Source organism: Eumetopias jubatus, unplaced genomic scaffold (genome assembly GCF_037043125.1).
Source record: "Eumetopias jubatus isolate StellerSeaLion01/CBP00866 unplaced genomic scaffold, mEumJub1_p1.0 scaffold_11, whole genome shotgun sequence".
NCBI classification, from domain to species: domain Eukaryota; kingdom Metazoa; phylum Chordata; class Mammalia; order Carnivora; family Otariidae; genus Eumetopias; species Eumetopias jubatus.
The window spans coordinates 9,155,051-9,179,413 of record NW_028274817.1 but is presented as its reverse complement, the minus strand read 5'-3'; positions in this window follow the sequence as shown (position 1 = coordinate 9,179,413).

Here is a 24,363-nt window from a genome sequence, read left to right as displayed (position 1 = left end):
AAACAGTGAGAGGCAAATAGATAACAGTAACAAATACGGTAGAAATTAGTCCAACAAAATCAATACCCACTTAGAATGTCAATGGTATAAATGCATCAATTAAAAGAGATTTTCAGGATGAATCAAAAAACAAGAGCCCCCCCAAAAAACAAGACCCAACTATATGTTGTCTACAAGAAACCCACTTTTTTTTCTTAAATCAAAACTGAATTTCTCTATAGATTTCTTTTTTTCCCAATTTTTATTTAAATTCTAGTTAGTTAACATATAGTGTAATATTGGTTTCAGGAGTAGAATTTAGTCATTATATACAGCACCCAGTGCTCATCCCAACAAGTGCCCTCCTTAATGCCCATCCCCCTGCCCACCTCCCTCCATCAACCCTCAGCTTGTTTTCTGCCATTAAGAGACTCTTATGGTTTGCTTCTCTCTCTCTCTCTCTCTCTCTTTTTTCCCTTCCCAAATGTTCATCTGTTTTGAAGAAACCCATTTTAAATATAAAATATGTGTAGATTAAAAGTAATACGATGGAGAAAAAAAAGAGCAAATTAAATCCGAAGTAAGCAGAAGAAAAGAAATAATAACAATTAGAGCAGAAATTAATGAAATTAAGAACCGGAAATCATTAAAGACCAAAAAATGATTCTTTGAAAACATTAATAGAATTAATAACCATCTAGCTTCACTAAGAAAAAAGGAGGAGAGAAATTACTAATATGAGAAGACAAGACAACACTACTGATCACATGGATGTTCAAAGAATATAAGAATACTGTGAACAACACTTTGCCAATAAATTTGATAACCTAGATGGAATGGACAAATTTCTTGAAAGACACCTTCTGCTAAAACAGCAGAAGAAATAGACAATCTGAGTAGGCCTGTATCTACTAAATAAATTGGATCAGTAATTAATAACATTCCAAAAGAGGTCATTATCACTCAATGTCAATAAATGTTCATCAACTGTAACAAATGTCCCACTCTGGTGGGGGATGCTGACAGTGAGGGAGGCTATCCATGTAGTGGGGACATGAGGTATATGGGAAATCTCTGTACCTCATGCTCAATCGCTGTGAGTCGGCAACTGCTCTATCAATAAAGTTTATTAATAAAGAAAAAAGAAAAAAATTACATGGTAGATCCCTGGTATCTGTGTATTTCATATTCATGATTTTAACTATGTGTTAGTCCTTCGTTAATCTTTTGAGGCAGTGTCTGATTCATATTTACTATGGAGATTGTCGGCAACAGCCAATTCCTTAGTGAGCAAACCTAGTGGACAGTTAATATATATATTCCCAAATGGAGTTGCTATTCTCTTCTCATTACCCACTCTCATCAAGCAGTCTAAAGGAAAACATACCGTTAATTTGTGTAAGTCAGATGGCTGCCATTGCTTCAGTAAGATCAACGCCTCAGTAGAGTCTGTCAGCAAATTCTGTAGCCGGTTATAAAACTTCAGGATACGGCTATCCCCCCCTTTCAAAAGTTCCAGTTATACCACTTGGCTTTTATGAAAGACCTCCATTAGTACCTATTTTTGTTAAATGAAAGAAATCTGAAGGGGATTTTTACTTTTATTTTAAAAAGGCCAATAGCAAAAAGAGCGTTGAGCATTTGTTTTGTGGGTAACATTTAAGAGGCAGCTTGCACCCCAAGCAGGGAGAGCAGCGCCACCCAGCTCCTTCCCCAGAAACCACCCTCAGCAGCTCAGCATCAGCCCACCATGGCTTTGAGCTCTGTGAGCATCTGTGCTTTATCTCGGTTTATTTTGTGCATCCGGTAGCAAGCTGTGTCCTAAGGGATCAGAAAATCCTGAGAGAGGTGATTTTTGGGGTCTGGGAACGCTAAAAACATTTTCCATATAAATTAATGGTAATTACTTCTTTGCTTTATGCCATTTTGGCTTATGAAAGTTTTCATAGGAACACTCTACTTTTGCATAGTGGGGGGAAACCTGTAATTTTACTGTGATTCTCCAGCTTCTCCCAATTTCTTTGTGGTTTTTTATTTAAGATTTATTTATTCTTTGGAGAGACAGAGAGAGCCCGAGCGGGGGGAGGGGCAAAGGGAGAGAGAGAAGGACAGAAACAGACTCCCCGCTGAGCACAGAACCCTACGCTGGGCTCTGTCTCACCACCCTGAGATCATGACCCTGAGATCATGAGCTGAGCCAAAACCAAGAGTCAGACGCTTAACCGGCTGAGCCACCCAGGTGCCCCTACCTATTTCTTGTTCTCTGCTCTGAATCTTTCAGCCTTCATCTCCAAACTGGAATTGCCTAAAACACATACTCTATGCTATTCTCTTTGCTCACCCCTTTCAAAGCAACCACTAACACAGGACTGCTGTGCCTGGAACAATTAATGACCATTGGCATGTAATGAATAAAACATTACATCAATCAAATGACGAATAACTTGGTATTTCATATTAGAAGTTAATATTATTAAATGATATTTTGGACATCCAGTCACTGAGTATTTCTCACAGATCACACTAGTTCATGTGGTACCCTGACCTCTCACCAATTTGGCTTCACTACCTCTCACCTCTTAGTTTTCTTCTTCTTGAGGTTCTCTAAATACTTAAGTCTTAATGAATTTTTAAATATTTGAAATCATCTGGAACTTCTAGTTCTAAACAATAAACTAAGTCCTCATTTTTCTTCTTTCAAATATTTGGCCCCATTATATAGTTCTCTCTTAATTCTAAAACCAAACTCAGTTCTTGACCTACCTTTACATGTAAAAACTATCAACGTTGCTAGTTGAACAAAGGGGACATCCTTAGTTTAGAGACATTACTTTAACAAGATCTACTCTCTCCTTCTAGAAGGCGGTTGTGATTTTAAATAGTGACTTTTTTCTCCCTTACATTTATGTGGGGGAGGGATCAAAGATTTCTGAAGAGAAAGTCAAATGTCAGTGCTAGAGATGAAAGGAGAGGTTAGGCAAAAAGATCTCAAATAATTGTGGCTCTTAACCTGAACAGAGAAGTTTTTTAATTAAGGAGTAAAATGTCAAATATTTTTGGTCGCTCAGATCAGTCACATCATGTCCATCATACACTCTCTACAGAATAAAGACAAAAGCAGTTTGTGAAATTGTTTCATAAAATGTTCAGTTTAGTACAAAAACTGACTTTAGTCTTGTATAGAGTAAATCTTTTACAGTCTGAAGTGACCACTTATATTTCTCATTTATATGCTACTGTATTTTGTGATGAACTTTATGTTATATTGAAATTTATAAGTTTTGTGATTTAAAAATATCTTTGTATATATCCCTTATGAATGTCAAGGGTTTGTTGTAACATCATTCTTTATCCTGAAAAAATTATCTGACAACTGATGTTTAATGACTGTTTGCTATTTGCCAAGCACCTTGATATAGTTAACATATTTTACTGGAATCAGAAAATAGTTGTTGTAGTCCTATATTTATTACTTGCTTACTCTTGTGACCCTTATAAAACTATGTAACTCTTCTGGGTCCCAGTTTCCTCACTTCAAAAGCTTTCAGTGTCATGTTCACTGTGCCTGATTTTTAAAAGTATATAAATTTACAAAAATGAGAGTATTTTAAGCAGAGTTAATTACTGCCACTTATATAACTATAGCAACCAAGAAGAATTTCACTTGGACATAAAAGAAGGAAGGAACAGACCAAGCTTTACTAATTTTTACAAAAAGTGTAAAGTTTCATAATATAAACTCTAAATACTTAAGTCTTAATGAATTTTTAAATATTTGAAATCATCTGGAACTTCTAGTTCTAAACAATAAACTAAGTCCTCATTTTTCTTCTTTCAAATATTTGGCCCCATTATATAGTAGACATTAGTGGAAAAACAAGACCATGTAGTGAAAAGTGAGTGAACTTTAGAGCCAAAAAATCTCATAAGGCTCACCATTCACTGCCTCTATGACCTTGGGAGAGAAATTTAAGCCTTTTTTGTCAGTTTATTTATCTGTTAAAGGATGACTATAACTATATCACAATGTTGTTGTGATGATTTTCTTGTTTCTTCATTGCCGGTTAAGTTCTCATGTGGTCAGTATACTTGATGTTAATTTTCTGGTTTCCATACCTGTACTATGATTGTACAAGGTGTTAACATTAAGAGAACCTAGGTCAAGAGTATATGGGAACTCCCTATACAATTTTGCAAGTATTCTGTGTCTAAAATTATTTCAAAATAAAAAAGTTAAAAGGAAAAGAGAAGACATTTGAAGAACAATTGGAGAGATCAGAATATAGAATAGTCATTAAATGATATTAGGGAATTAGTGTTAATTTTTTTAAGTGATCTGATATTTGGCTACATAAGAGAATGTCCTTACTTTTAGGATATGTGTGTGCTGAAGTATTTAGGGCTTAAGAATCATAAATAAATCTTCAGTTTATTTTGAAATGGATCAGTGAAATATATAATGTATGTGTATAAAGGTAACAAACACCTACACGTATAATGTAGATACACAAACATAACAACTGTTTTATCTGGGAATAGGAATGCTCATTGTATTAGTCTTATGATATTTCCATAGGTTTGGAAAATTTTAAAAAGAATTGTTTAAAAGTTTACATGCTCCTCTCCAATGCTAATTTTATTTTGATTCAGATTCTCATCCTATCCTACTTCTGTAATATATAGGTCCAATGTCTTGACTAGAATGACCATAATATATAATATAATGATTTCATTATTTTACCCTCTTACCTGAATCTTTTTTTTTTAAAGATTTATTTATTTATTTGTCAGAGAGAGAGAGCATAAGCAGGGGGAGCGGCAGGCAGAGGGAGAAGCAGGCGCCCTGCTGAGCAAGGATTCTGATGTGGGACTCAACCCCAGGACCCTGGGATCATGACCTGAGCAGAAGGCAGATGCTTAACCAGCTGAGCCACCCGGATGTCCCCTCCTACCTGAATTCTGACTACTACTTTGATTCCTTGGTGATCAACTTATCAGGGCTTGATCAAGTCAACCATGTGGAGTTGGCTCAATTTAGAGCAATTCCATCACAGAGCATCTTGATTATTTCTAGAATGTTCATATTCCCAGTCAGTAATTTTTCTTGGATTCTGTCTATGCATGACTGGATTTAATCAGATTCATTACCTTGAGGAGTTTCATAATGGAATTCCCCAGAAGATAGGCAAAAATATTTTAAAATAATTTTCAATTTATTGTTAAAGATCTCTAGTGAAGGAGTCTCCCCTGACAAGTCTGCTTCATTCAGAAAGTTCATCGTTCTTTGAACTCTCTCTTACTTCTTCTCATTTTATCTTTGATGTAATGGGGGAAAAAAGATTTTTTTTCTTCTTGATGATAATTCAGACTATATGAGAGGACTGTTATTAAATCTTGCCTTCTGTTCTCTTCTTTGTTTAAGAATCTCATTTCTTTAAAAATAACTAGTATTCTATACTCTGAAGATCAGATATCTTCTCTTGGACATAGCTTTTGGCAAGGCATTTAAATGATGTAGGATTTGTGTCAAGAAAATAATTTGCTTTATTTTTCTGGAGATTCTGATATGGAGAGCACTTTATGTAACTGTCATGACATTCTGGGAGAAGATGTTACTTAGTAGCAGCAGCTATTTTTTATGTGATTATTATTACCATCCAGTTAAATGTGTGTGTATTTTAAATGTTTATTATTCCATAGTAAACAATGCCATCATCAGAATAAACTGACAGTGGACAGTGATGTTCATGATGGCCCAATATAAAAAAAAAAGAAAAAAGAAAAAAGAATCTTATTTCTTTAATCTTTGATGAAAGCTACTGTTTTCCAGATCTTTAATACATTTTATTGTAAATCTTGCTAGCTGCAGCATGCTTTTTTTGCCATTAACTGAATATATGAATAGGCTTAATATTTTTGGTATGTGTCAAAAATCACCCTGAAATCCAATACTTTAGAGGTAAGCAATATCAGATTAAGAATTTGGATCAAATCCGGGGTGCCTGGGTGGCTCAGTCTTTAAGCGTCTGCCTTCAGCTCAGGTCATGATCCCGGGGTCCTGGGATCGAGCCCCACGTCCGGCTCCCTGCTCTGTGGGAAGCCTGCTTCTCCCTCTCCCACTCCCACTGCTTGTGTTCCCTCTCTCTGTGTGTCTCTCTCTGTCAAATGGATAAATAAAATCTTAAAAAAATAAAAGAATTTGGATCAAATCGAAGGCCCTCGACCCCTCCAAAAATTAAATGCTGTTACCTCTGCTAAACACCCACAGAAGTCAAAGATTTGGGGCACCTGGGTGGCTCGGTTGGTTAAGTGTCTGACTCTTGATTTCAGCTCAGCACATGAGATTGAGCCCCATGTAGGGCTCTGTGCTGAGCGTGGAACCTGCTTAAGATTCTCTCTTAAGAGAGAATCTTCCCTCCCCCCCATACACGCGCTCTCTCTCAAATCAATCAATCAAAAAAAAAAAAAAAGTTCAGAGATTTGCCTCAAGTCTTTCACCATGCTCAAATGTTCTCACTTTGAATCATGGTTAAATAGTATGGTAAATGGAGAAGTGCCTTAGAAATCAGAAAGCCGAGGACTGAGTTGCATCATTGCCTCTTGCTCCTGGAACCTTTGGCATTCTGCGGAACTGCTCAGCCTCAGTTCCCTCATCTGTGAAATAGAATTCCTGATGTTTGTTAAGCCTACCTCACAATGGTATCTTGAAGATCAAATCATTAGTAATTAATTCATCTTTGTTAATGTGTTCAAACATGTCTGAAAATCATCTCAGTCACGGACAATCTGCAGTGTTCCACAGCCATCATCTGGAATGATATAATTCACGATAATATAGCTTGATAGACATAATGTAGACCATACTATAAATTTCATTTCTCTAAGTGTCAGAATGTATGGTAGTTTCTATGGAATACTTCTTTGTGGCCTACTCATCCCAACAACAATTTATTTCTAACTCTTGCATCTTGTTACAAATGATTTGTTACCATACGGCTCCAAGATTCTTTGAGAAAATGTTGTTGTTCATATTCATTAAATGAAAACGATGTTCTCACAGACTGTTATTACAATTAAAATATTTTTCAATAAGTTTATGTATTTGATTTCATAAAAATGTGTCCTTGGAATTACTTTATTTTTAATTAGATCAGAAGCAAACCACAGTTAGCTTCACTAATCAAGTTTACATCCGGGGAGAGAAAACAGTGATGAATTCTAAGCCACCAATAATGTTAAAAATGAATATAGCCCAATTATGATAATATCCAGTCCAAATTTTAGCTCACTGAGGAAACATGGAAGGAAGTGGTATGTTTTAAACATTTGGGCAGTAGATAAAAGAAGTTCTCTTCTACGGTCAACTCTGAAAAGATGGCATCCAAGATCCCCTCTAGCCATGAAGAATTGTGACCTTCAAATTAGTCAGGTTTTGCTCATGACCACCCATCTGAATATACACTTGTTTTGTTCTTGAGTACTCCCCCACCTCCCTGAGACTTGAGCTGACAGCTTTAAGTTGAAGATGGAAGGGTAAAAATCAGTTGAATGTCATCATTATGCTAAATTCATGAAAAATAACAATTAATTTCAAGGTGTATGCATCCAAGAGATCTGAAACTAATCAATACCTGGAACCTTTACAGAAAATTCACATGGGAAACATGAATACACTAGAGGTCCATACCGTACGAAGGTACAATGGAAGCTACAGCCAATGGTCTTAAGTCCCCATTGGCCTATACTGTCTCCTTCTAAGGATACATAGGGGGAGGGGCCTGACTTCCTTAGAAATGACGATGGACACACATCATGGGTGAAAGATCAATTTTGTACGTATTTCATTGTGTTATATACAAGTAAAAAAGCAAATTGCATTTCAGGGCTGGCTGGAAACTGCTATAGATTATGTGGTAGGAAGAATTCTACATTGGCCCCTAGTTTTTCCCTCTCCTTAGTATATACACTTTATTCAGTGATTCCATCAAACACTGAACAATGAAGGGAATAAGGAAATTCAAAATGTGAGAGGATGCATAACAACAGTAACCCCCAGCCAATGTCCAGCAAGGGAATGTGAGCCACAGTCCTACAAGAACCTGGGTTCTTCTAACAACATGATGAGCCTGGAGTGGATTCTCCCCTAGAACCTCCGGATAAGAGTCTGGCCTGGCTGATACCTTAAGTGTGAAATCTGGAGCAGAGGGCTCAGTCAGCCCTCCTGTACTTGCAACCCACAGAACTGTGAGATAATCATTTATTTATATATTGTTTTAAGCCATGAAGTCAGTGGTAATTTGTTATGCAACAATAGAAAACTAATATAAATAATCATACATGTTATTTTAAATTATGTCCATGGAGCACAGTATAATGTAATATCTTATTACTTATGCAAGAATATTAAGGGTGGTGATGGTAGTTTTTGCTTTTGGTGTAGGTGTGGTGGCTGAGGTATGGTGATGGTGAGGTATCTCATTAGACGAGGAGACCATACACTCTCATTCATCCATTGTTTTGGTCTGTTTATTATAACCTAGAATTGTTAAATTGTATATGGAGCCTGGGCATGGACATTCTTAGAGCCTTCCATTGCTTTTGTATATCAAACACTTTTTAAGTGCTCAGATTCTTTTAGTTCCCTGTCTTTGGGGATCTTGGTCGCTTGTTTTGTCCCAGTTGCAGGAACCAATTGGTTGGTTCTTGCCCAGGTGCTACCATAGCCACCAACTTCAATGTAGGCACAAGCAGACAGCACATCGCTTAAGGCAACACTACCCATCCCTCACCTCCTGCCCAAGAGATACTGAGAAGATGCCAGACACTTAGATCTGTTTGGCCCTTGTGCACACATCGAACAATGGGAGGCAGACGTTTGGCAGATAAATTCTCCTTCCTTCTTCCCACCAACCAGACCATCTTGAGAGACATGGTTAATATATTCTCTTAGAAGATATTTTCACAGAATCAAGTAAGTGGCACTTGTTCTAACAAGCAATGGCTGCCTTGGTAATGCCCACTTATAGTTGATTGTTCTCTTTTCCTGCCTTGTTCTCCATTTCCCACGTTCTGCTACTCCGGGACTATACTCACATGACATGCAGTAGCACATTAGCTTTTGCCTGAGGTTCTGTCTTCTGGGGAACCCATGTTAAAACAGAAGCCCCGTGTATGGCTTCTGTCATCTGCTTCAGCAATTTAGGTGGGACTAGCTTTGCCCACAAGGCTAGAGATTTCTCACGATTCAGCAGAAGGTATCCAGCCTTCTCTTTTTTTAGAAGCCGCCTTCAGCCTAGCTGTACATACTTGAATTTGCATAAAAGGAGATGCCCCTCAATTGATTATATCCTAGTTTTATCCATTTAGCTTATTTTATCTGTCACAGTCATCTGATGTTTTTCTCTGGGCTAACATCCTGGCTAGATATTTGTTCCTCTCTACTTTGTGTTAGCATCTCCGTAAAATGTGGCTAGCAGCCTACCCTGCCTTCCTCACAGGATTGTTGTCAGAATTAAATGAGATAATGCATGTAAATATCCTTTTTGATAATGCTATGTCTATTGTGTGTATGTTGCTGTGGTTCCTAAATGCAGATGAGAGGTTTGAGTGGGCTGCACAATACATCCAGAAACCAGTATTAAGCAATTCTCAGGTTTTAGTAATTGTGGGCTTTGTTCTTTGAAGACCTTCAGGGCACCTGTAGACCCCTTCCAATGGGCCTTTGTAAAAAGATGTTTCTGCTAGTCAGCTCAAGAAATGGCTCCAGGTTCCTCTCCCCACTCTTGAATACACTCTTCTCTCTGGTCTCTCTCTCTCTCTTTTTTTTTTATAAAGATGTATTTATTTGTTTTAGAGAGAGAGAGCATGCGATCAAGGGGAGAGGCAGAGAGAGAATCTCCAACAGACTCCCTGCTGACGGTAGAGCCCGACCAGGGGCTGGATCTAAGGACGACCCTGAGATCATGACCTGAGCTGAAACCAAGAGTTGGACACTCAACTGACTGAGCCACGCAGCTGCCCCTCTGGCCTTTCATCTGACTTCATGCCAGGACTCTATTTCTCTGCCAACCACTTTTTTATACATTCTGCCCAATTTTTAAAAATTTTAAATCAACTTTATTTTTTAGAGCAGTTCACAGCAAAGCTGAGTAGAAAGGACACAGAGTCCCCATATATTCTCTTGTCTCTCCCCACCCCATCCCTTACACGCATGGAGCTTCCCTCACTATCAACTTTCAGAACCAGAGTGGTACATTTGTTATGATGTACCTGCATTGACACATCTTTATCACTGAAAGCCCACACATTATATTAGTGTTCACTCTTGGTGCTGTGCATTCTATGGGCTTGGGCAAACATATCATGAAATGCATCCACCTTCATAGTATTATAGAGTAGTTTCTTTTTTATTTTTAAGATTTTATTTATTTGACAGAGAAAGACACAGCGAGAGAGGGAACACAAGCAGGGGGAGTGGGAGAGGGAGAAGCAGGCTTCCCGCCGAGCAGGGAGCCTGATGTGGGGCTTGATCCCAGGATGACCTGAGCCGAAGGCAGACGCTTAACAACTGAGCCACCCAGGTGCTCCAAGAATAGTTTCACTGCCCTAAAAATCCTCAATGCTCCAGCTATTCATCCTTTCTGTCTTCATTGTTTTGCCTTTTCCAGAATGTCATATAGTTGGAATTATACAGGATGTAGCCTTTTGAGATTGGCTTCTTTCACTTAGAAATACGCGTTTAAGGTTGTTCCATGTCTTTTCATGGTTTGATAGCTCATTTCTTGTTAGGGCTAAATAATATTTCTTTTTCTTCTTCTTCTTCTTTTTTATTATGTTAATCACCATACATTACATCATTAGTTTTTGATGTAGTGTTCCATGATTCATTGTTTGTGCATAACACCCAGTGCTCCATACAGAACGTGCCCTTTAACACCCATCACCAGGCTAACCCATTCCCCCACCCCCCAATATTTCTTTTTTTTATTCAAATTTCAATTCTAGTTAGTTGACATACAGTTCAATATTGGTTTCAAGAGTAGAGTTCAGTGGTTCATTATTTACATAGAACACCCAGTGCTCATCATAACAAGTGCCCTCCTTAATCCCCATCCCCCACCTATCCCCTCACCCACCTCCCTCCATCAACCCTTGGTTTGTTCTCTATCATCAAGAGTCTCTCATGATTTGTTTCCCTCTCTCTCTCTTTTTCCCCTTCCCGAATGTTTGTCCATTTTGTTTCTTAAGTTTCACATATGGGTGAAATCATATGGTATTTTTTTCTCTCTGACTTATTTTGCAGAGCATAATACATTCTAACTCCATCCACATCATTGTAAATGGCAAGATCTCATTCCTTTTGATGGCTGAGTAGTATTCCATTGTGTGTGTGTATATATATATATATATATATATATATATATATATATATATACACACACACATATATATATATATATACACCACATCTTCTTTATCCATTCATCAGTCAATGGACATTTGGGCTCTTTCCATAGTTTGGCTATTATTGATAATGCTGCTATAAATATGGGGTGCATGTATCCCTTCGAATCTGTATTTTTGTATCCTTTGGGTAAATACCTAGTAGTGCAATTGATGGATCATAGGGTGGTTCTATTTTTAACTTTTTGAGGACCCTCCATACTATTCTCCAGAGTGGATGCACTAGTTTGCATTCCCATCAACAGTACAAGAGGGTTCCCCTTTCTCTACATTCTCGACATCTATTGTCTCCTGTGTTGTTAATTTTAGCCATTCTGACAGGTGTGAGGTGGAATCTCATCGTGGTTTTGATTTCTATTTCCCTGATGATGAGTGACATTGAGCACTTTTTCATGTGTCTGTTGGCACATCTGGATGTCTTCTTTGGAAAAATGTCTGTTCATGTCTTCTGCCCATTTCTTAACTGTATTATTTGGTTTTTTGGGTGTTGAGTTCAATAAGTTCTTTGTAGATTTTGGCTACTAGCCCTTTATCAGATATGTCATTTGCAAATATCTTCTCCCATTCCATAGGATGCCTTTTAGTTTTGTTAATTTTTCCTTTGCTGTGCAGAAGCTTTTTTATCTTGATGAAGTCCCAATAATTCATTTTTGCTTTTGTTTCCCTTGCTTCCGGCAACATGTCTTGTAAGAAATTGCTACAGCTGAGGCCAAAGAGGTTGCTGCCTGTGTTCTCCTCTAGGATTTTGATGGTTTCCTGTCTCACATTTAGGTCTTTCATCCATTTTGAGTTTATTTTTGTGTTTGTTGTAAGAAAATAGTCCAGTTTCATTCTCCTGCATGTTGCTGTCCTGTTTTCCTAACTCCATTTGTGGAAGAGACTGTCTTTTTTCCATTGGATACTCTTTCCTGCTTTGTCTAAGATTAGTTGCCCAAATAGTTGTGGGTCCATTTCTGGGTTTTCTATTCTGTTCCATTGGCCTATGTGTCTGTTTTCGTTTGGGTACCATACTGTCTTGATGATTACCACTTTGTAATATAGCTTGAAGTCCAGATTCATGATGCTTCCAGCTTTGCTTTGCTTTATCAGGACTGCTTTGGCTATTTGGGGTCTTTTGTGGTTCCATACACATTTTAGGATTGTTTGTTCTAGCTCTGTGAAAAATGCCAGTGGTATTTTGATAAGCATTTCTTTCATAAGCATTTCATTATATGTGTAAATTGCTTTGGGTATTATAGACATTTTAACAATGTTTGTTGTTTCAATCCAAGAGCATGGAACGTTTTTCCATTTCTTTGTGTGTCCTCTTCAATGTCTTTCATAAATGTTCTATAGTTTTCAGAGTACAAATCTTTTACCTCTTTGGTTAGGTTTATTCCTAGGTATCTTATGGTTTTGGTGCAATTGTAAATGGGATCAATTCCTTGATTTCTGTTTCCATTGCTTCATTATTGGTGTATAGGAATGCAACAGATTTCTGTTCATTGATTTTATATCCTGCAACTTTGCTGAACTCATGTATTAGTTCTAGCAATTTTTTGGTAGATTCTTTTGGGTTTTCTACATAGAGTATCATGTCGTCTGCAAATAGTGAAAGTTTGGCTTCTTCCTTGCCAATTTGGATGCTTTTTATTTCTTTCTGTTGTCTGATTACTGAAGCCAAAACTTCCAGTACTATGTTAAATAGTAAAGGTGAGAGTGGATACCCCTGTCATTTTCCTGACTGTAGAGGAAAAGCTCTCAGTTTTTCCCCATTGAGGATAGTCACAGGTCTTTCATATATAGCTTTTATGATGTTGAGGTATGTTCCTTCTATACCTACTTTGCTGAGGGTTTTTATCAAGAATGGATGCTGTATCCATTCTTGATAAAAACTGGGGGGCTCAGTCGGTTGAGCATCCAACTCTTGGTTTCAGCTCAAGGCCATGAACGGGGTTGTGGGATTGAGTCCCATGTCGGGCTCCCCACTCAGCAGGGAGTCTGCTTCCCCCTCCCTCTCCTTCTGCTCCTCCCTCCACTCGTGCTCTCTCTCAAATAAAATAAATAAATCTTAAAAAAAAAAAGAATGGATGCTGTATTTTGTCAAATGCTTTTCTGCATCTATTGAGAGGATCATATAGTTTTTATCCTTTCTTTTATTAATGTGGTGTATCACAGTCATTGATTTGTGAATACTGAACCACCTCTGCAAGGGCTGAATAGTATTTTATTGTCTGGATGTACCAGTTTATTTGTCCATTCACCTACGGAAGGACATCTTGATTTCTTCCAAGTTTTTGGCAATTATGAGTAAAGTTGTTATAAACATCTGTGACAAGTTTTTACATGGACATACGTTGTCATTTCCTTTCAGTAAATGCCTAAGGAGCACAACTGCTGAAATATATGGTAAAAGTGTGCTAAGTTTTGTAAGCAACAGCCAAACTGGGGAGCAACATCATCAGGATGATAGAATACGTTCTTCCAAACTTCAGTCCACCTCACAAAAAGACCAGCCCAGCAACTATCAATAGATAAGATGCCTTTGTGAAAATCCCAGATGGGGGTGACAATGAAGCACCCCCTTGGACCACAAAAACGGAGAAAAAAAACACGTTAGAAGGGTAAGAGGAGTGGTTTCACTTTGACTGTGCTGCCACTCCTGGAGGCCATCAGGACATTATACTAAGAGGGCCCCCCTGGGCCTATGGTTTCTCCAGGGGGAAAAAGAGTGCCCTAGGTAGATGTCCAGCTTCCTCAGTGTTATGGGACACTTTGCAGAAGACCCATTCTGGTTTTACCCAACGGGTTTCACTGGGAGTATCAGTGGGGTTAGACAATTGGGGATCAGCTAGAGATAGAGAAGGTGGCTGAGGTTCGCAGCAACCAGCACACTTATCTTGGTGGACTGCATTTCTGCTGGTGATGGGCCCCGAGCAAAGAGACCAGCTAACAACCCTTCCCATTTGCAGAGCTGAGCTTGTGGCCCTGTCTTGCCAGAGAGCTTCATTGGCAGATCTGCCCCATTTGGGTCCCCAGCTAATGGGCTGAATTGGCTGTGGAGCCTATTTTATGGCCCCACCCAGGCAAGGAAGCAAGCCAGTAGCCCTTCTCAGCTGCTGAACATAGTCTCCACCCACACCTAACCAGGAAGGCTGGCCAGAGAACTCAGGCAGCTTTGGAGTCCATCCTACCTCCTGCCCAGATAAGGAAGCAAGTCAGCAGTCCCACCCAACTGGTAAACACAACCTCCAGCCTCACCTGACCAAGAAGCCTGGCCAGAGAACACAGGTATCTGTGGAGCCCATCTGTGCAAGGAAGCAAGTCCTGGAAGATCAATCATGACACTGAAGCAGGCTTAGAGCCCAGTTATGATCCCACCTGAGCAGGGAGCCGATCCATCAGCCTCATCCAGCTGTGGAACACAGCCACTGGCCCCACCTAACCAGGGAGCCTGAACAGTGTTCATGGGCAGCCTCGGATACCAGCATATGGTTCCCCCAACCCCCGCCCCACTCTTGACCCCTGGCTGCAGAGCCTAGTCTACGACCCTGCCTTACTATTGCTAAGCACAGTCTAGCCTAGGCAGAGAGCCAGCCAGCAACCCTGACCAGTTGCAGAGCATAGCCAGTGGAGGACCCAGATAGTGACCCCTTCTGACCAGAGCACAGCCTCCAACCCCAACTAAATACAGAGGACAGATGATGGCCACACCCATCCAGGTAACCTGTCTAGTGACCTTGCCCAACAACAGCCCAGCCTGTGGCCCCACCCAGCCTCAGGGCACAGACTGCAGCACAGCCTGATGGAGCACAGTCCGAGGCCCCAGCCAATTGCAAAGACTACTGTGAACAATTATATGCTAAGACACCGGATTGTCACCATTTGAATGTCTCGTGGGTGTCTCACGTTCAGTTGAGTTCAACATCACCCCCCACCTGAAAGCAGACAGAAACCCATTCTTCCATGTATCAGTAAATCTGTCACCACCTGCTCAGCTATGGAATCAAGGAACCTGGAAATAAATCTTGATCCCTCCCTCTCTGTGACTGACATGGTTTTCTTTAACTCTTGATTGCCTGTATATGAGTGGATACACACACACACACACACACACACACACACACACATCTTGTAAGATGTGACCTGAAGTTTCTTGAATTCCTTCATTTCTGTCTCTACCATCATTCCCGGTGCAGATCTTGAGTCGTTTACTGCCACCTACCTGCCTCCCAGCATCAGTCCTTACCCCTCTCTATACCATTACCCCTGAGCAGACAGGCGTTCTTCCCACAGTCCAAGTTTGATCATATTTACATGGTCACAACCCTTTAATTCTCCCCTTTCCCCTCCAGATGAAGTCCAAACTCATTAGTATGACATTCAAATACCTCCTGAGTATGGCCCTTGCCTATTTCCACAGCAGAGTTTTTCAAACTATTGCTGCAACTCATTAGGAGGGTCAGGAAATCAATTGAGTTGGTCGTGACCAGCATCTGCTTTTAAATGAATAAGAGTGGAATAGAATACAATAGGAAATATTAGAGTTCATCTCATATAGGAAGGGTATTTGGTGAAACATGTTTCAGTTATATGTGTGTACTCCTGGGTCACTATAGAAATATATTTGTTTTCTTTTTTTTTAAAAGATTTTATTTAAACAGCTTTATTGAGGTGTAACTGATATACAAACAACTGTGCACATTCAATGTATACAATTTGATGGGTTTCAACATATGTAAACATCTGTGCAACCATCATCACAATGAAGGTAATAAGCATATCTATCACCTCCAAAAGTTTCTTCCTGCCTCCTCCTTTTTTTGGGCAGGAACACTTTACTTGAGATCTACCCTCCTAAAATTTTCACAGTACAATACACTATTGTTAACATTGGGCACTGTGCTGCACAGCACATCTCTAGAATGTGTTCCTCTTGCATGATTGAAACTTGATACCTGTTGAACAACCCCCCATTTCGCCTCTCTGCTTCTGTGATTTTGACTACTTTAGATACCTCAGATAAGTGGTTATGATGCAGTATTTATCCTTTTGTGATGGGTTTACTTCACTTAGCATAATGTCCTCCAGTTTTATCTATATTGCATATGGCAGGATTTCCTTATTTTTTAAGGCTGAATAATATCCCACTGTAGGTATATGCCACGTTTTCTTTATCCATTCACCTGCTGATGAACATTTAGGTGGTTTCCGTATCTTGGCTATTGTAAATTGTACTTCGAGGAGCATGGGAGTACAGACAGCCCTTTGAGACCCTCATTTCAATGGTTTTGGATATATACTCAGATGTGGGATTATTGGATCGTGTGGTAATTCTGTTTTTAATTTTTTGAGGAATATGCATAGTTTCCCATAACTGTTGTAGGTCACGGTGAGATTTTGAAAGCTATTGCTTTATAGTAACATCACATACCACTTTTCTTCTTACTTTGCTTTCTGTAGCCTTTTGAACTTCTTTCAGTCCCTCAAATGTGCCACACTTTCTCTTCCCCCAGGACCTTTGCACATGAGCTTTTTGATCTTCTGTGTGTGTGTGTGTGTGTGTGTGCGCGTGCGCGCGCATATGTGAGCATAAACATATCCAAATGTTAACACTGACTGTATCCGAGGGTTGGAGTTGCAGCTAAATATGTCTTGTTATGTTCCTTTCTATATTTTTATTTTTTTTATTTTTTTAAAGCTTTTATTTATTTACTTGTCAGACAGAATGCGCACAAGCAGGGGCAACGGCAGGCAGAGGGAGAGGGAGAAGCAGGCTCCCCTCTGAGCAGGGGGCCCGATGCAGGACTCGATCCCAGAACCCTGGGATCACGACCTGAGCTGAAGGCAGCCGCTTAACTGACTGAGCCACCCAGGCGTCCCTCCTTTCTATATTTTTAATAATGATCTTGTATTACTTTTTATCATCAGAGCACAGTACAAAAAATACATTTTAAATAAATAAGAGACTCCTAGTGTAATTAAAAAGAAGGACAAGTCAAGTACAATAATTTTAATATTAAATACTAAGTGCTACTTTGGTTGTTCATGACAGAAGAACAACAGACAGGCTGGGGAGGACTCTTCAGGGAAGGTGACTAGTGAGCTTACTGAAAGAGAGGGTAGGAAGTTATCAGGCAGACAAAAGGGGGATGACACTCCATGCGGAGAGAATAGCGGGCGCGAGGTACAGACATCTGAAATCCTGTCTTGGGAATGATCTGTAATTCGCTGTGACAAGAGGATATACTATGTGGTGGATGTCTAACATCACGGGAAATGTAGATGGCCAGGCCCGACCATGTCAGATTAGACTTTACTCTGTGAGCAATAGGGAGCTGGGTGATATTTACAAGCAAGAACTCAGCTGACTAGATCGGGGTTTGGAAATGGTAACTCTGGCAGGAGTGTGGAGGTTGCAATGGCTCTAGAAGATGACGAAATGGCATAGCTGGCTATATTTCCCCTTGCCATTGCCTTTGCCCTTCATCTGTTGACAGCCCTTACTGCTATAGCGCTCAGAACCCTGATCCCAAGAGCACTTACTGGGTTGGGAGTGTGCAGGTTGCGCACCATGCCTGCAGCCAGCCTCGGGTAGGTGGAACTTCCCTCACTCAGAGCTGGATATAATTGGCCCCTGTGGGACCTTGATGGCAGCCACGTGGGGGCAGATAAGGAAGGTGGGAAAGAGGGATGAGCAGAAAACCCAGGAGATGGATGACGACTTGATGCATATTTATTCTCCATGATAAAATGCACACTGTTCAGAAAGCAGCATGAGGAACACACCACCCCTCCTGGTATCCTTTGCTTCCATCAGTGCAAACCCCCAATTATCTGTCAGGCCTCATAAATGGCCTTAATCTGGGTACCAAATCAGAGTTTACCTAATCCTGACACTCTGCCAATTCCTGACTGCTGCCAGCACAGCTGAATAAGGCGGGATCTTTCCTTTTACTTTCTCCAGAGGAAGCCTGGTGGTGCGACCAACGGAGGCTTTAGGGCCAGCTCCGGTGAGACTCCACGTTCACCCACCTGCCAAACATGCGCTCCTCCCTCCTGGGATGAGAACGCCCAGCTCTCAGGCTAGATAGGTACAGTTAAGGAGATCATCGCCGTCGAGTTCCTGGGGCTTAATTAGGTCACAATTAATCGCACTGATAATAATGCCAATACTAATAATAATACTATGACCTTTAAAGGCAGCAACAATTAACATGTATGGATCTCATGCATTATGCTAGCTGTTTCACATACATTGACCCATCTAATATTCGCATTTTAAAGGAAAGGAAACTTGAATTCGGGGGAGATAAATTTGCTTGATGTCATAAACCTAGCAAGCCACAGAGCTGCGCCTTGATCCCCGGGCTACGTGGCACCAGCTTCTGGCCGTGCACCTCTATCTGATAGCGTCCCAATAGCCAGGATGTGGCTTTTTTTGCTTTCACATTTTGTTCTTTTCTCTCATAGTTAATCTGGGTGCTGCTCCTTACAAGACAGAAATGATGCTTCCCATTTTATCAGCTTTGATTGGTGCTATTACTAAAACTTAGCCGCATGGGTTTATTTGTACAATCATGGATGTCACTTTAAAAACAAATTTCCAAATAACCTGCCAGTTTGGCTCTTTTGGAAAAAAAAATTGATTACACCTATGGTTGGTGACAGAAATGAAAAATTGCAAGAATATTTAATTTTATATTACTCTCCAGCAGCAGTTACTAAAGCCTCATCACACTTCTTCATAACTAATACATTACTGGAAAAAGGGGAAAGATCATGTCTTTTTTTTTTTTTTGCCAGCTGGAAAGAAGTAATTTTGATTTTAATAGCACAGGTATTGTGCTATAGAAAAGAAGTGTTCTACCACTGTTCTGAATTTTTCTTTTTTCCTTAGGACTCACTGCCAATCAATCACCTGCCATGACACTTGAAGTAATGCTGGCCCAAACAATCTCTTTAGGATTTGTTACCCAGGTCAGGCTTTTGCAATCCTCTGGTTCCTTTGGAAACCATTTCTTGAGAATTCACTGAGTGCCCAGACCTGTGCTATGTTACCCCAATGTCGTGTATATGAAACCATCTCAAAGACACTCCCAGCTCAGCTAGCCAGACTGGGTACAGGTACAGGACAGAGCTCTGTGATGAAGACAGCCTGTGAGTTTGGAGTGATTGTGGCAGACTCTTGCAGTCATCCTTCACTCGACCTAGATTTTCTTTAATGACACAAGGGTTTATAATTCTTTACTGTTCCCTCTCAATGTGTCTTAGAGGACACTCATTTAATTTCGTGTTAATGTTTCTGCCTAGAAGACTCCTACCACTGTGGTTTCTGCTTACCAATAATTTATTCAGCCATCATTTACCATATTATCTCACTTAATTTAGTTCTCACAAAATTCTAGGAGGGACAGGTGCTATTATTAGCCACAATTTACTGATAAGAAAACTGAAGATCAGAGAAGTTCAGTGATTTGTCCCAGATCACACAGCCAACACATGGCAGATGTGGGGTTTTAAACCAAGTTTCTTTCCTCGATGTCTTGTACTCACCCATGATATCACTCCCTTTGGATTTCCGATCATACTTGGCTTACCCCTTTTACTGGGTACCTTTTATTTCCGTTTTGTGTTACAGTGGTATGTATTTGTGTAACGTCTTTCCATTGAGTTCCATCTCCTTGAAAGTAAACAGCAGATCTTGCTCAATTCTCTATTCTCCATAGTGTTGACCATGGAGCCTGGTGCTGTTTCCGATGTGAAGAAATTGGGTAATACTTGGAAATTTCATTTTTTTGCAATTATTTTTCTCTCAGCTCTCTTCTCCATTGAACAAATTAATATCCAGCACCAGATTTTCAATGAATGTCCAACTTTTTAAACATAGCTTTTAAGTATCACTGCTCTCATCAGAATGAAGGAAAAAAGTGACGTAAGATGTGACAGCAAAGGGTGATCAAGCATTATGTGGCTATTCAACAAATGCCGTGGTTCAGAGAGCTCATTAATCATCTCTTACATTGGCTATCTGGAGGTTTTATCAACATTTTGCCCTTGCACTGCCCTGTGAGTTGGATAGGGTAGTACATTTCCTTTGGACAGCTGGGGCAATGGAGGCTTGCTTGAAGAGGTTAAGTAACATGGGTGAGAATACATAGCTAGGAAGCAGTGGGGCTGGGGCCAGTATCTGGATCTGGACTCCCTGTCTCTGGAAGTCATTCACATCGCTCTCCCTCCCTCCAGGGCTTTGTAAACACCTCTTCCGGCTTTTTCTTTTTTTAACCTACCACCAGCCTGCTCCAGATGATTGTAAACATACACAGCCTTCTCCCAACTGTTGGTCTCTCTGCTTCCAGTCTTCCTCTCTAACTATTCTTTGTGAAAACTTAAATCGGACTAATTGCTCACCTGTTCGAAAGCCTTAAATGGCTCCATGACACCTTAGCTTGGTACCCAAGATGCCTGTCAACTCATTTAGTTCCACTCCTGAAACTAAATGAAGTTGCTCTCTTATTTCTGGACCATTTTGTGTGGTGTTCTCTCTGTCTTTATGGAAATCCTATTTTTGCCTGTTTCCAGCCTCCTTTCCATCTGGTTTGCATTTATTCATTCTTTAGGCCACTAAGCAGATACCACCTCTGTTTAGAGGACTTCCCTGATGCTCCAAGTTCACCATGGGGGCCCCTACCTATGGTGCAATAGCCCCTCATGCTCATTCTTCTTTTTATTTTTTTTTAAATTCCATGTTGCGCCTTGGATTCCCATGGCTTATTCATCCCATGTGCTCACGCTCATTCTTAGAGCCTTTATCACACTGCAATGTAATTACATATTGTGTTTCCTGTTAGGTTGTAGCTGCATTCAGATAAGCAGGACCAGGTAGCTCGGTTCTTCTTTAATGCTCCTTGGGGAATTGGAAGCCGTAAGCATCGAGAGAAGAGCTGGTGGGAGGACACTTGCTTCTGGGCCGTCTAAGGGTGAACAACACTGTGGACCTGACATTGTTTCTAAGCTGTGTCATGCTTGAGTTATATCTGGGGTATTTGAAGATCAGACTCCTGAGTAACAGTGGAGGAGTAACAACTGGACAAGAACTCATGTAATTTCTTCTTTAAATGTTTAAAATGTTCACTCTGAGTTGGAATAAAACCAACTCATGGAAAAAGAGGGCTGGTTTTATTTAACAAACATGTCATCAGTTTCCATAGCCATAACCTTTGTGAAATACCACATCAAACATATTAAGAATTTATGATTTGAGTACTCTTTTCAGAATTCAGAACTACTAATAACATAAGCAATCATGATCGTTGGGACAGCGCAAACATGCAATTCTTTGATATAAGTAGTTAAATCGTCATCGTGATCTACCCTTTACAATGGGCATTGTAGGCTGCTCGTGGGCAGGGACCACTGTTTCATGCTCAGTACCTAGCACACTGTGTAATGTACAGTATTTGTACAGTAAATCTTTAAAAGAATTAATGTTTTCACATACACTAAATTTGACTCTCATTAGAGCCCTGGCACTCCAGGCTGACATTTTCCAGATCCAAACAAACAAACAAAACCAACAAGGAACCAAGAAATACAACATTTAGAGAGGTAACAAAATGGAGAAAATTCCATCTATCAAAACACCTCTCCGGGGCAATACTCCTTGGTGGGCTCCCTGGGAGCATACTTGACTAATAGCTAGTCATTACATTTCCTTCAGAGGGTGGGCCTTGTGATAGTTAAGACTTTTGTTTATTTGTATACAGATTTGGGCACAGAGCTGAAATCCTTGGGAAGACAGCAGAGGGACTCAGGAAAGGGAAGGGATGGTGCTGCCCAGCTAAGCAGGAGTGAAGAGACTGTGGAGAAGGAAATAAAGGCTTCTTCTCTCTCTCCTATGAATTCTTTTTTAGAGAGAAAGAGTGGGGGAAGGGGCAGAGGGAGAGAGAGAATCCTCAAGCAGACTCCTCGCTGAGCGAGCGCAGAGCCCGACATGTGGTTCCATCTCATGACCCTGAGATCATGACCTGAGCCAAAATCAGGAGTTGGATGTTCACCTGAGCCACCCAGGCGCCCCTCTCCTAATAATTCTTCAGTAAAATCTACATCTTTCCCCAGGACTTTTCCCATAAGTTCATTCTTCCTGAGGACTATATACTGACAAAGTGCCAACTGTCTCCAGACATTCAGACAGTGGGTGATGTTGGAAATGTGTTTATTATGTATACATTTGCCGAGTTTCTTCCAAACGGCAGGCACTGGCAATACAGCAGTGAACCAAATTCCCAAGGACTCTTTTCTTGTGGAACTTACCTTCTAAGTAGGAGAGTCAAAAATTGTAGGGCAGACACAATAAAACTTGTGATGAGTGCTTTAAAGGAAAAAATATAAAAGTCTTATGTGACAGATAATAAAATAAAATCGGGGGTACTTTCAGTAGGACCATCAGTGAAGGTCTCTCTGAAGATTGATGTTCAAAGTGAGATTTAAGAAAGAGGAGAAGCAACCTAGGTTAAAAGAAGGATGAAGAGAACTCCACGCCCAGGGAGAAGCAAGTAAAAACATATTGAGTCAAAAGATAGACTGGCATGTTCTAAAACTGTCAGAAGACTACTATGATTGGAAAAAGTGGTGGGTGGCATGAGATGATACAATAAAAAGTTTATAGGAATTCCTAGTTTAACATTTACCTTAGTCGCTTTGGGCTGCTGTACCCAAAACACCATACACTGGGCAGCTTAAAAACAACAAATTGCTTTCTCACAGTTCAGGAGACTGAGAAGTCCAAGACCAAGGTGCCGGTAGATGCTATGTCTGATGAGGTCCTGCTTCCTGCTTCATGGACACGTGTTGGTTTTTTTTGTTTTTGTTTTTGTTTTTTGCCACGTCTTCATATGGCAGAAGGGGTGAGAAAGCTCTCTGGGGTCTCTTTTGTAAAGGCACTAATCCCATTTACCCGGGTTCCACCTTCATGACCTAATCACCTCCCCAAAGACCCCACCTCCCAATACCATCATATTGGACATTAGGTTTCAACATAAACATTCTCTCTACTTCACCCCTAAACCTCGCTATGATGATAAAAATAGTAATGGTATTTACACTGGACTGTCCACTTGGGGTGGTAATGAGCAATGTGGAATGCGACATATTTTAGTGAAAATTTTAATCTGGAAGTCATCTGTATATCATTCTCACTATCAAAGGAATTGCCCTTTTTTAGTGACACTGGCTGATGCCTTATCTCAGTGCTAGTGTCTATTTTACCCTGTTGCCTATTCCAAAAATGATGGAAGGAATTTTCTTAACTATAAATGACAGTAGAGCACTAATGTGATAAATAACTTTAATTTCAATAAGTGTGTTCAAACCTGAGGAAGGCCAGAACTGAAGCATTTTGCTGATACATTCTAAAAGCAATGTCATTATCCATCAATAGTTACTTAATCAATCCATCCAAAAACCCCAAAAGCAAAATTGGAAGTTCAGAAATAAATGGGTTTACAAAAGAGACTAACAAAGTTTTTCCATGAGGGTCTTTGTTTTGCATATGACAAAGAATTAGATGATATTCTCTCACGTATGAACTAAGCCAAGAAAGCAGGCGAGGTTACAGCAGTTTCTAGCAATTTTCCTGATGTTGAAATGAAATAAAACACCACCACTTTGAAGCAGATTTCTTACATTTGGGAGCTTACAGCAATTATGAAGCCCAGTAGGCCCCTCATTTCTGATTTTTTTTACCTCTCTTAGCAACTGAAGTGCTAAATAGGTGATGCGGATTGAAGAGTACACTTATCATGATGAAAATAAAATAATAAAATAAAATAAAAGTAATAATAAAAAGAAAGAAAGAAAAAAAACAATTGAAGTGCTTTGAAAGTCATAAACATTGGCCAGAAATGAACTGCCACAATGTGGCGGGCTTTCACTGGAATAACC